Raw genomic sequence first — 11,759 nt, 5'->3', positions numbered from 1 at the left:
GCTTATGACTAAATTCAATTAAGATTTCTAGAACTTTTCTTTAAGTGTTTGAGATAATTATCAAATTTATCGTTAAGATATTTTAATAAGTTTTGGATTAGAAATTTATAATAATTATTTTATTTTCTAATTATTGTTTTGAATCAATTAGAGGTAGTTGTCATGTTAGGTAAAAAGCTGGATAAGATAGGTTAGCATATTATTTTATCATTAATATTTTATAGTTTGTCATTTTTAACATTATTATCATGTTTCACGTTAGATAAGAGGTTGGGATTTGGGGTAGAATATTCATTATTCTTAGATACAATTTTTTGCTTTGAAGAACAAAAAATACAAAAACATGTTTTGATAATTGGAATAGAAAACTAAAATAAGGTGTTTTTTTATCTGTGCATAGCCATAGAAATAATTTTCTACTCTTAGAAATAGAAAAAATATGATGTTTTTTGTTATTAAAAATAAAAAATGAGATTTTTTTTGTTCTTGAAAATAGAAAATAAAATGCTTTATAAAAATATATTTAGTTATTTTCTTTTATTTTTTATGGATGTTTTAAAACATAATTAGACAAATATCAATCATAATTAAAAATAAAGCACCACATATAAAATTTATTTTTAAAAATATAAAATATTTCAAGTTACCAAATAAACCATTATGAAAAACATTTTAACTTCTCAAATAAACTTTTTTTCTTTCTTTCTAAAAAGCATCAAACATCACTTTTGGAAAGGATTCGCATACAAAACTTTACTAAGAATATATTCTAGTTAATGTTAGAATTTTTATTGAACATACTCCATAGATGAGCATCCCAATTGGATGAACATACCGATATTGGGTGAATAAACTTTGGGATGATATCTTGTTCGAGACTTTTTAAAGGATAATATTGATATTATAAAAATTTTATTAATTATAAAAGAACTTTTTATATAAGTTAAAATATAGTTTTTTATATATGAAAAAAAACAATATTTTCATAATTTTTAAAGAACTTTTTCTAACACTTAATTTTTGTTATATAAGGCATTACCAAAAACATTATTAAAATATAATCAAGTCATTGTGTTCACAAAGGTTTCAAATGAAAACATTGATAATAAACACTTTGCAAATTAAAAGCAATTTAATCAAAATACTTTCAAGCTCGGTAAATTTTTAAAATTTTATAGTAGCACTTTAATTTTATCTTTATTAAATTTAAAAAAACACATAAAATCTCCAACCATGAAAAGTAAAAAAAAAAAAAGAATTAATTGATTTAAAATAATGAAATAATTCTCCTATTTATTAATTTAACCTTTTTTTATGTTTTTTTTTTTTAAGTAACTTATTTTTAATATAAATGTCACTCACTATTTCAAGTATTCACAAATTAGGATTGTAATCACCCAAAAAAAAAAAAAAAGCAAGGACGAATAGTACCACAACAATAAAGGTGTGAAGAACACGCCAAGAAGGCATATGTGACCTTCGGAGGGGGCACACGAAACTTCCTGGAAGATACCAATTTCCAAATGAATTTCCTGTCTTACTAAATCTCTGAAGGCAAAGCATATCCATATTTTTTTATGGTGAGATGCTGAAAGCATGGGTATATAATTTTGTGCCCAGCACTTTTTCTTTTCACCGTTCACACCATCTTTCTTCTTCTTTTTCTTCGTCTCTACAGGGACGGCTATGATCAGCTGACTTGTATCTGCTCTGGCTCCTCAGCAAGTGTGTGCAAGGTAAGCATATTATCCTCCTTTCTTCAGTATCATCTTATTTGCAGTAATGTTCTGCTACTTTTCTTTTATGGCTTTATTCGTTGTTTGTGTTGTACACTTCTTCTTCAACTTTACTTTGATTCTGGCCAAATGATTCACAACAACACACTGCCTAATATTCTCAGAGAGAAAAAAAAAATTGGATTGAGTATGAAAGTAATCTCAGATATGGGATTTCAATCTTGGCCCTTTTTGTAATGGGAATTTTTGGATGCTCTGTCTTTTCTTTTCTTTTTTATTTTCCTTTGGGGGAAAATTTCATCCTAATGTTGTGTTTGGAAGTAGACCAGGAAATTTGAAATGAAAGGAGTTAAATTTCTTTCATTTTGTTTGGGATAAGGTACTACAACATAGATGAAAAAAGAATTTTTTTTTAAATATTTTTCTTTGCTTAAATTTTAAATGTTAATGAGAATTATTCAATTACAGATTATATATATAATTTAATTTAATTTCATTATGTGAATTCTTCAAAAGAATAATCATTTTTTACAATGACAAATTATTTTATACTGAATTTCTAAATTTAAAATATAAAATAACTTATAACTCTTAAACTTTATCTAAAAATCAAATACGGACTTATCGATATTTTGTTCAATTTTTTTTTTTTTTTATGGGATGTGGGATGTTAGACACATGATGCATGTAGAAATAAGGATGACAACAGGACGAGTTCGGAATCTCAATATAACAAGAGATGACTTCAACGACTTCTCGTGGAATCTCAATGTAACAAGAGATGACTTCAACGACTTCTCGTTGAGCCAGCCTCGAATCTCAAAGTAATGAGATGACTTCAACAACTTTTCGTTAAACCAACCTTGTCATGGTAATGAAGTAGTTCCAGAATCTCAACGAGAGTAGGCGACTTTGGGAGCTCGTCTTTTTACATATATTTTCATCTTTATCTCAATAAATTAAATGAAATAGAGTTCATCTTTATCATACTCGCTTCTTGGGTTTAATTTTCTTTATATTTAAAATTTTTTCATTATATTATAAAAAATAAGCATTATGATTTTTTTATAATTTATTTTTTCGAAGAATGTTTTTATTATTTTGTGTTAAAAAATTAAATTAAATTATTTTTAATTAAATTTTATATTGATAATAAAGACATATCCTAAATCTCTCAAAACATTCATCGTATTGTCATTTCCTGTCTTATCCCAAATTTATTTTACTTCTAAAAAAGCTCGTTCCATTATCACAAAAAAAGATGACAAAAACAGTTGATTTTTTTTCCTTTTTTTCTCAAAAAATGCCGAAGATTATTCTTTTATTTTAATTTCAAATTTTTATTCATATTATATTTTTTATGTTTTTATATTTATTACTTTATTTTTTTAAAAAAAAATACACCTTATAACTTTATTTTTAATTTTTTTTTCATATTTATCACTTTAATTATTTTATTTTAAAAAAATTACACCATCACACTTTATTTTTAATTTTTTAATAATATTTATTATTTTAATTCTCTTATTTTAAATTAAAAAAAAAAAAAAGTTATGGGTGCTTTGCCTTTTTTCTTTTTCTTTTTCCCTTTTTCTTTTTTGCTTTTTTTTGAGTTGACAAGTTTTACCCAGACAATATTTGATCTTATCTACTTTTAAGATTGAGTTTGAAAACAAACCTAAAAGAAAAGAATCTCGTTAAGGAGTTAAATTTCCTTTTATTTTGTTTGGTATGAGGGCATTTAAAGATAGTAAAATAATTACAATAATAATTTTGGGCGAAAATTTTGGGTCAAAAATCGAAATCCACAAAGGCATAAATGGGAATACTGAAGTAAAATATAGTTGATTTTAGGCCATTTTTTCGATTATTTTTTCAAAAATGCCCAATATTATCATTTTATTTTAATTTTAGTTTTAATTATTTATTTATATTATCATTTTTTTTTTCATATTTATCTCTTTAATATTTCATTTTAGCAAACTACATCTTACCACTTTATTTTTAACTTTTATCGTATTTATTAATTTAATTACTTTTACTTGAACATAACAAATAAAGCGACAAATGACTAAAATATAAAAAAATTAATAAAAATAAATATTTTATACTAAAAAAAAACCTTCTTTTTTTTTTCTTGTCATGAAGAAGTCTAATATTTTGGGAAAAAAATCTTGGTACTCATAAATATATTCATTTTTAAAATATTCAATTATCCTTTATTTCTTTTTCCTTAAAATATTCTAATTCATTTCTTCTTACTTATCAATTCCTAAATAAATCCGAACCCTAGAATAAATTAACCTAAACACCCAAATCTACCATTTTTCTCTTGATGTTAAAAAAAGTCCCTAATTCATGTTTTCTTCATTCACAATCCCTAAAATTGAGGTTGCAACTCATAATTATTGAACTTATCTTAAACCAATCCAAGTCCATCCTAACGTTCCCTAACCTAGAAATTTTCAATTGTAGCTTGGTTAGTGTATTCTTATGAGTTCTTTGGATTTCATGAATTAAAGATAACAAATTTTTAAAAGCTTTCTTGGAGAAAACTCTCATTGGGTCAACTAGTCTCTATGTCCTTGTCCACGGCAAAGACGTATGGCCAGATCAACTTCCATCTTATAAACCAATCATCGAGCTCATGTCTACCATAAACAAATTTGTTTCTATAAATTATAATTTGACTCTATTTACCTTTTGAGATTATCAATGCTTTGTAGGCATAGACATCTAGGTAAGACTACTATTAAATTAGGAGATTGCTCGTCATTGTGCCTTAAAGTTTACACTTCTTATAAAGCATTTGAAGAAATCATCCAAACCCTTTTCACCTAGGGAATTGTGTCACAAATTTTGGTACTTGGTTTCATTATGCCACTTTAACCTATACAATGGCATATAGACATATTATTAGAATATTTGGGTATTTTGCAATATGGTTATAAGTTAGTTATATAATTGTTAGTTATATTTTTGTTTTGTTTGCAACTAGTGACCTAGTAGATTGTTACAACTTTGTTACTTGCCTTTATTATAAAAGCTTTATTTGTATTACTAAAGCATTTAAGTGAGTATATTCCAAAATTATCGAAGAAATCTTTCTCTCTTCCTTTCTTCTTTCTAGTCAATTTTCTAATATGGTATCAAAGCAATTTCATTCGTCTCTGTGACTTCTCTAACTCTCCTCTTCCATTTTTCTGATGCCTTGTGGTGGTGGCACTACTAATTCAAATCAAGCAATGGTTGGCACTCCCAATTCCTTAAATAATGGAAGATTCAAGTAATCCATTTTTCCTCCATAATGGAGATGACTCGGGCTTGGTTCCAGTCTCATATCAACTCATTAGAGCTAACTATAATTTCTAGAGTAAAATTATCAACTCATTGACAACACTCTTCTTTGACCTTCAATAGACGATCTCCTTTCCTCTGTTTCGATTCGTTGTGATAATATGGTAACATCTTAGATTTTAAACTCTATTGCTAAAAATATTGTAACTAACCTTCTCTATGTTGATAGTGCTTTTGATGTTTGGGTTGATTTTCACAATTGATTTCACCAAAGCAATGCTCCATTGATCTTCTAAATCAAGAAGGACTTAGTTTCTCCCGAGTAGGGATCTATGGATGTCAACACTTATTACACTAAGCTCAAGATCCTTTGGGATGAGCTCAAAAATTATCAACTCATTCTTGTTTGTCACTGTGGAGGCACAAAGTCTTGGTTAGAACACCAACAACAAGAGTACATCATGCAATTTCTCATGGGTTTGAATGTGTCATATGCTTAAACACAAACACAAATCTTCATGATGAATTCTTTTTCTCTAATTTTGAAGGTCTTTGCATTGGTTGGACAAGAGGAACGCCAGCATATTATCAATCAAGGCCCTTTTTCGCCCATCAATTCTCTTGTGCCTAACATTTCGAATTCATCTACTTCTATTGCAACAACAAGTTTTTCTCCAAATTCAGCCTTGAAACCTAGGCGTGAGCAACCCCAATGTTCTCATTGTGACATACAAGGACATATTGTGAACAAATGTTATAAATTACATGGCTATCTTACTAGCTATAAGCCAAAATCAAAGAAATTTGAACCAAAAATTCAAGCTACCCAGGCTAATGCAACGTTCATTGATGCTATTAACTTTGGATCACCCCTTGGATCTCTCATTTAAGTTGAGTGTCAATCGTTGCTTGCATTCTTGAGCTCTCAACTTCATAACAACTCTCTTGCTATGCCTAAATCTTAGCAGCTAGGACCCTTGGTTTCCTAGTCCAGTGGTATACTATCTCTTCTAGGTCTTCTAATTTTCCAGTTTCTTCTTTTACCTAGATTTTGGACATGAGAGCCACACATCATGTTTGTTGTTCCTTAAGCACATTTACAGAATCTACTCCAACACAAAATGCTTTCATGACTTTGCTTAATGGTCAATCTATTGCTATTAATCTTATTGGTTCTATGTTTTTGCCTCCTAATCTCATTCTCAATAATGTTCTATTTGTTCCTAATTTCCATTTAAATCTCCTCCCTACCAGTTCTCTTACTTAGAGTCATAAATATTCTATTAATTTCATGGCCGATTCTTATATTATTCAAGACTATACACGAACCAAAACAATTGGGATGAGTAAAAGACATGGCAACATATACTTCTTGAATCCAATCAGTTTTCATTCCATTTCACCACAATTCTCCAATCATTGTAATAATGTTTTTTTGTCTCAAATGAAATTTGGCATTATCGTTTGGGCCATCTTTCTTATGTAAAGTTACAAACACTTAAAGATGAAATATAAAAAAAAAACCAAATTCTAGTGATTCAATTCATTGTTTAGTTTGTCTATCATGTAGCCAAACAATGAAAATTACTTCTTATTTCTCACAATTATTTGTCTGCTTTGCCTTTTCAACTCATACACTATGATGTTTATGGTTTTTTTCACATACTTACCACTAAAGGTTTTTAATATTTTTTTTACTATTATGGATGATTATACTCGTTTTACTTGGGTGTATCTTTTGCATGCTAAGTCTAATGTTACTAATGTTATTCCTAATTTTTTTTCTGATTGATTCAAACTCAGTTTGGAACACAAGTAAAACTAGTTCACTCATATAATGCTCTTGAATTGGCAAATTCTAACTTCTTTTGTGCAAAAGGAGTCATCTCATTTCATTCTTGTGTTGATTAGCCTTAGCATAACTTAGTAGTAGAAAGAAAACATTGACATATCTTAAATATTGCATTGGCTTTACATTTTCAATCACATGTTCCATTGGTTTATTGAGAGGATTGCATACTTACTGTTATATACTTAATAAACAAAACTTCATTCTCACTTTTATCCAACAAAATAGCCTTTGAACTTCTTTGGAAAAAGAGGTCTGCATATTCACATCTTTGTAGTTTTGGTTACTTGTGTTATACATCTACTTTGGATCATCATAGGACCAAATTCTCACCTCATGCCATTCTTGTTGTCTTTCTTAGGTACCCACCTAGTTATAAAGGATACAAACTATTGAATTTGGTTAATGGTCACTAATTCTATATTCATCTCTTATGATGTGGTATTTCATGAGTCTATATTTCCTTTCAAAACTAATCAAGCTTCTTCTCTTTTAGACATTTTCCCTAACATTGTTTCACCATTTCCATATTCTTCTTCCACTCCTAAATTTACATCTTTGCCAATGTCAACAAGTCCTACTATTTTCATGCTTCTTGCATCTCATTCTCATCTCAATCGTGTTCGTAATACATGTGATGACATTTATAAAGAGATTCTATAAAAAAAAAAATAGCTAAAGATTGAGAGATAATGAATCAACCACAATAATCACTTGTTAAAAAGCCTTAACCTTGAGATTTAAGTTATAAGATTGCTGGTAAGAGGCAACTTACAAAGCTCTAATAAACTTTTTCACAAGAAGTGGTCATGGTTAGGAGGTGCAAGGAGAAAAATGAAGTTGAGCAATAAAGTAGGCAAAAAATTAAAATCAAAGTACCATAAAGAATAAAAAAAATGATCAAAGATCGAAATAAGCATTTACACTACTCAATACTACATACTCACGAATCCTCATCAAAATTTAGTAATTTAAAGACTCTAAATAGTCACGATTGATATACGAAGACCTAAGCAAGTGCAATCCTAATTGATAGCAAGTACCATTGAGATAAAAGGCACAACACCAAAGAAAGTAAAAATCTACAATACTGTGTGGAAATGCTAGTTCGAACCGCAATTCTTTCTCCAAAAGTGAATAGTGGGGTATGAGTTCACTTGTTCCTTAAGTAAAGCAAATCTAAGCTTGAATGTAAGCAAAAGGAATGTCTCTTGATCAATTATCCACATGATTTGTGAAGTATTGATGGATGATCAGTGGAATATAAAAAAAAAAATTCATGAGTATACTTGGGGAAACAAAACACTCATGATTTGTTTATGGCATCTTCTTCCTACTAGTGCTTAGGAGCCTTGAGCCCATTGATATTCCATTATCTTTTTTGAGAAGGATTTATAACAAGTTGTTTTGTTACATAAAGACTCCAAAGCACTTAATATCCTTACCGATGGGTACTACATATATCGTATCCTATCAGATCTAAGCAGCTCAATTGTTTTAAGGTAGGTTTCAACCAACTATCAAATGAATTGTCAACTCATTAGTAATGCTAGTTGAGTCCTTTGTTGCATTTAATGATAGGAGCTTATTATTACTTGAAGAGATTACCTTTTTGTCATTGTTGGACCAATCATATTAATGGTACCATTTTTAAACATAAATCACTTGTCCCCTTATTATTTCATCCTCAGAAGGTTATAAACCCACACATGAAAGTCATACCATTCACATACAAATAGGTGGTAAGTTATACACTAGGAAAGAACAAGTCAACATATTAAAGGACCAACTAACCTTTTGTAAATGTAATTAAATTATGATTTAAAAAAAACCCAAAAATTCAAGAAAAGAAGTCCTTGAAGATCAATATATGCCTAAGAAATGACAATTATTTCTTAGCCTAACAACTAACTGTGAAGTATCCAAACAGACTAAGCCCCTACAATTAGGGCCTTAAAGACAATTCTCTTATTTCCTGAGGATAATTTGTGGCATGTATTCTTAGGGATGCAATATGTCGATAAAGAAAAGAACAACTTTGAAGGCTTTCTAATTATATGACAATATTTTTAACACAATATAAATACAACTTTTTGCCATGTGTCATCAACTCTAGGTTATTATAAGTATAAACCATTTAGGAAGAAGGTGAGGAAATTCACTTCACACAGACAAATTAATTAATTAAGAGGTAGAAATTGTACTAGATGTTGGATTAAAGAGAAATCCATTGCACAAATTGGTTAGTTAATGTTGTGTTTATGCCAAAAAAGAATATAAAATGATGGGTATGCATATATTTTACTTATTTAAGTGCCTCCAAGGGATAGTTTTCTTTTACTAGAGATAGAACAGGTTTTAAATACCATGACTAGATGCAAACTACTTTATTTATGGATGAACTCTTAGAATATAGCCTATTCCAATGCATCCAATGAACTAGGGGAAGATCATGCATATTTATTGCTAGTTGAGGACTATATTGTTACAAGGTAATGTGATTCAGTTTTAAAAATATTGAAGCAAGTTATCAAAAGTTTGACACTATAATGTTAAAACAATAACTTTGACTAACTATAAAGATACAAATAGATGACATGTTGCTCAAAAGAAAGTATGAGTTGATCACTTATGATACCTACAAGATTTCTTTAAATTGCCATAATAGGAACGTGAATAGATGAACAAATATTTCACAATGGCAAAACAACATAGTTGGTATTTTTATCACTTGCAAATCAATCAAATCTCGTGTATGAAAAATGAACAAGCAAGTGGATTTGCTAACATGACATCTAGCTTTACCATGGTAAGAAACAAAAAGTCTTATGATTGAGTTCATTGAAAGCTCGACACTAAGTGAATGCAAGAACAATAGGATGACCCAAATCTCAAATAATTTAAAGAATGAAACATTGCTTTGAAGTAATAAGGAGTCAAAATTACAAACTTAAGTTGCATAATTCTTTCTCATTAACAACAACCTCTATATGCAATATTTTAAAGGATCTTACTTAAAATTCCTTAGGACAACTAAGCCTTTAATATGCCTTAGTTAAGATGCATGAGAGGATTTGTGGAAATCATCAAGGCAAGGCATTAGATGGTGCATTATTCCCTAACTTAAGGGTATTACTGAAACTATTATGTAGAAATAGCCTATGCTAAAAAATGGAATAGGTTCCAAATGTTTGTTGAAATTTTCCATATACTTCCAAAGTTCTTAAGACTTATACCAAGTCTAAGACCTTCATTTAAGTGTATTAGACATTGTTAGACCCTTTTCAATGGTCCCCATGTAGAAGAGGTTTTATCTAGATATGTAGAGATTGAAGTGTACTCCAATATAAAGGTTATTAATGTAGAATTTTTCTTTCTTTTTTCTTTTTGGAAAATTTGTGTCCCCAGACTCTCAACTTCAAGATAGAATATTCCAAGCCTTGTTGATAGATAATGGGTCTTAGTTTGATAACCAAACTTTCAAGAACTTCTATGAACAATTGGGCATTTGCTACTTTTATTCTACTCTAGTATTAGTAATTCAATTGACAACTCAAAGAAACTAATAAGGCCATCATGGGTCATCTCAAGCAACATCTTAAAAAAATCAAAGGAAAATGGGTAGACAAATTCACTAAGGTACTCTAGAAATGTAGAATTATCCCTTGAAAGTTTTTCTAACTCCAACAAAAATAAAGATGTTTAATACTCGATCAGATGATATAATGGAACATAACTATTAAGTTACCAATTAACCTAAAAACTTGAGTTGTCAAGTAGTAGGACAATAATGTATATTAGGCCTATTTGGGCTTTAGCATAAACATCTTGCCTTGTGGATGTAGGCTCAATAAATTAGAGAAATAAACAAACAATAAAGTTTGAACTCATGACCTCCCATAAATCTTAGTTTTGATATCATGTTAAGTTATAATCATCCTAAAAGCTTGTACATTGTTAAGTACAAGTCACCTTATTAGACTTAGTAGAAACGAAGACATAAGTGACTTTGATTCAATTAGCCTATTGACCAAGGTGATTTCATGTTAGAGACCTAGTGCTTTGAAAAGTATTTTAAGAATGTTAAAGAAAAAAGAGCAAGTAAGCTTGATGCAAATTAGCAAGATCACTATAAAGTTACATATATTGGAGGTTCAAGTTATTCAAGCTATAAAGCCTCAACAACATAGTAATTTCAAGCCTTGAAATGAAATGATTTTGTAGCTACAAAGATTACCATTAGTTGATGTAGCTAAACCAAATTAGACTCCATGGAAGTGTTCATCGCGTTGAATAAAATATTCTTCTAAAAATTTACTTGAAACAAAGCTCATTTGGCTTGTCGAACGGTGGCCCAAAGATCCGCTGTACCTTTCCAATTTTTTCTCTTCCTTCTCTTTGTTTCTTTTCTCCCACTTTTCTCCTTATCCGCCTACCCTATTCTCTCTCTTCTATATTCTTATTTCTTTCCCGCACAAGACATTCCTTATTATTAATAATATTATTATTATTTTCATTTTCTCTTTTCTTTCTCTTTTCAATTTTAAGCCACCGATTTTCCTTTTCTTTTCTTTTTCAACTCTTCCCTGCAATCGACCACTTATATATATATATATATATATAATTACTTTCCTAGTAAAATATTATTCTCCAATATTACAATTACTTCAGTAACAAATACCATGACATTCAACCTAATATAACATTTAGCCCTTAACCTAAAATAACACCTATCAATGTGGCATAGCCCATAATACTTATTAAGTTCGACCTAAAATTAAAGATAAAATAGAGAGAAATTTATTTGAAAATGATAAAGGAACACTTGTAAGTAGATTTATTATGTAAAGAAGTACCACCAAAAACAATGAGGGACA

At 29.2% G+C, this 11,759-nt stretch overlaps 1 protein-coding gene across 1 annotated transcript in view; it reads left to right on the top strand.

Moving 5' to 3' along the window:
• Positions 1–1,639: 1,639 nt before the first annotated feature.
• LOC117925711 (calcium-transporting ATPase 10, plasma membrane-type) overlaps positions 1,640–11,759 on the top strand; it is a 46,458-nt gene continuing 36,338 nt past the window's right edge. The window contains exon 1 of the mRNA XM_034844794.1: positions 1,640–1,736. The gene's annotated coding sequence lies outside the window, so the exon portion shown is untranslated. The remainder of the gene's footprint in view (positions 1,737–11,759) is intronic.

Source organism: Vitis riparia, chromosome 11 (assembly GCF_004353265.1).
Source record: "Vitis riparia cultivar Riparia Gloire de Montpellier isolate 1030 chromosome 11, EGFV_Vit.rip_1.0, whole genome shotgun sequence".
Classification (NCBI taxonomy): Eukaryota; Viridiplantae; Streptophyta; class Magnoliopsida; order Vitales; family Vitaceae; genus Vitis; species Vitis riparia.
The sequence above is the reverse complement of the archived record's forward strand: the minus strand, read 5'-3'. Positions and strand labels throughout refer to the sequence as shown.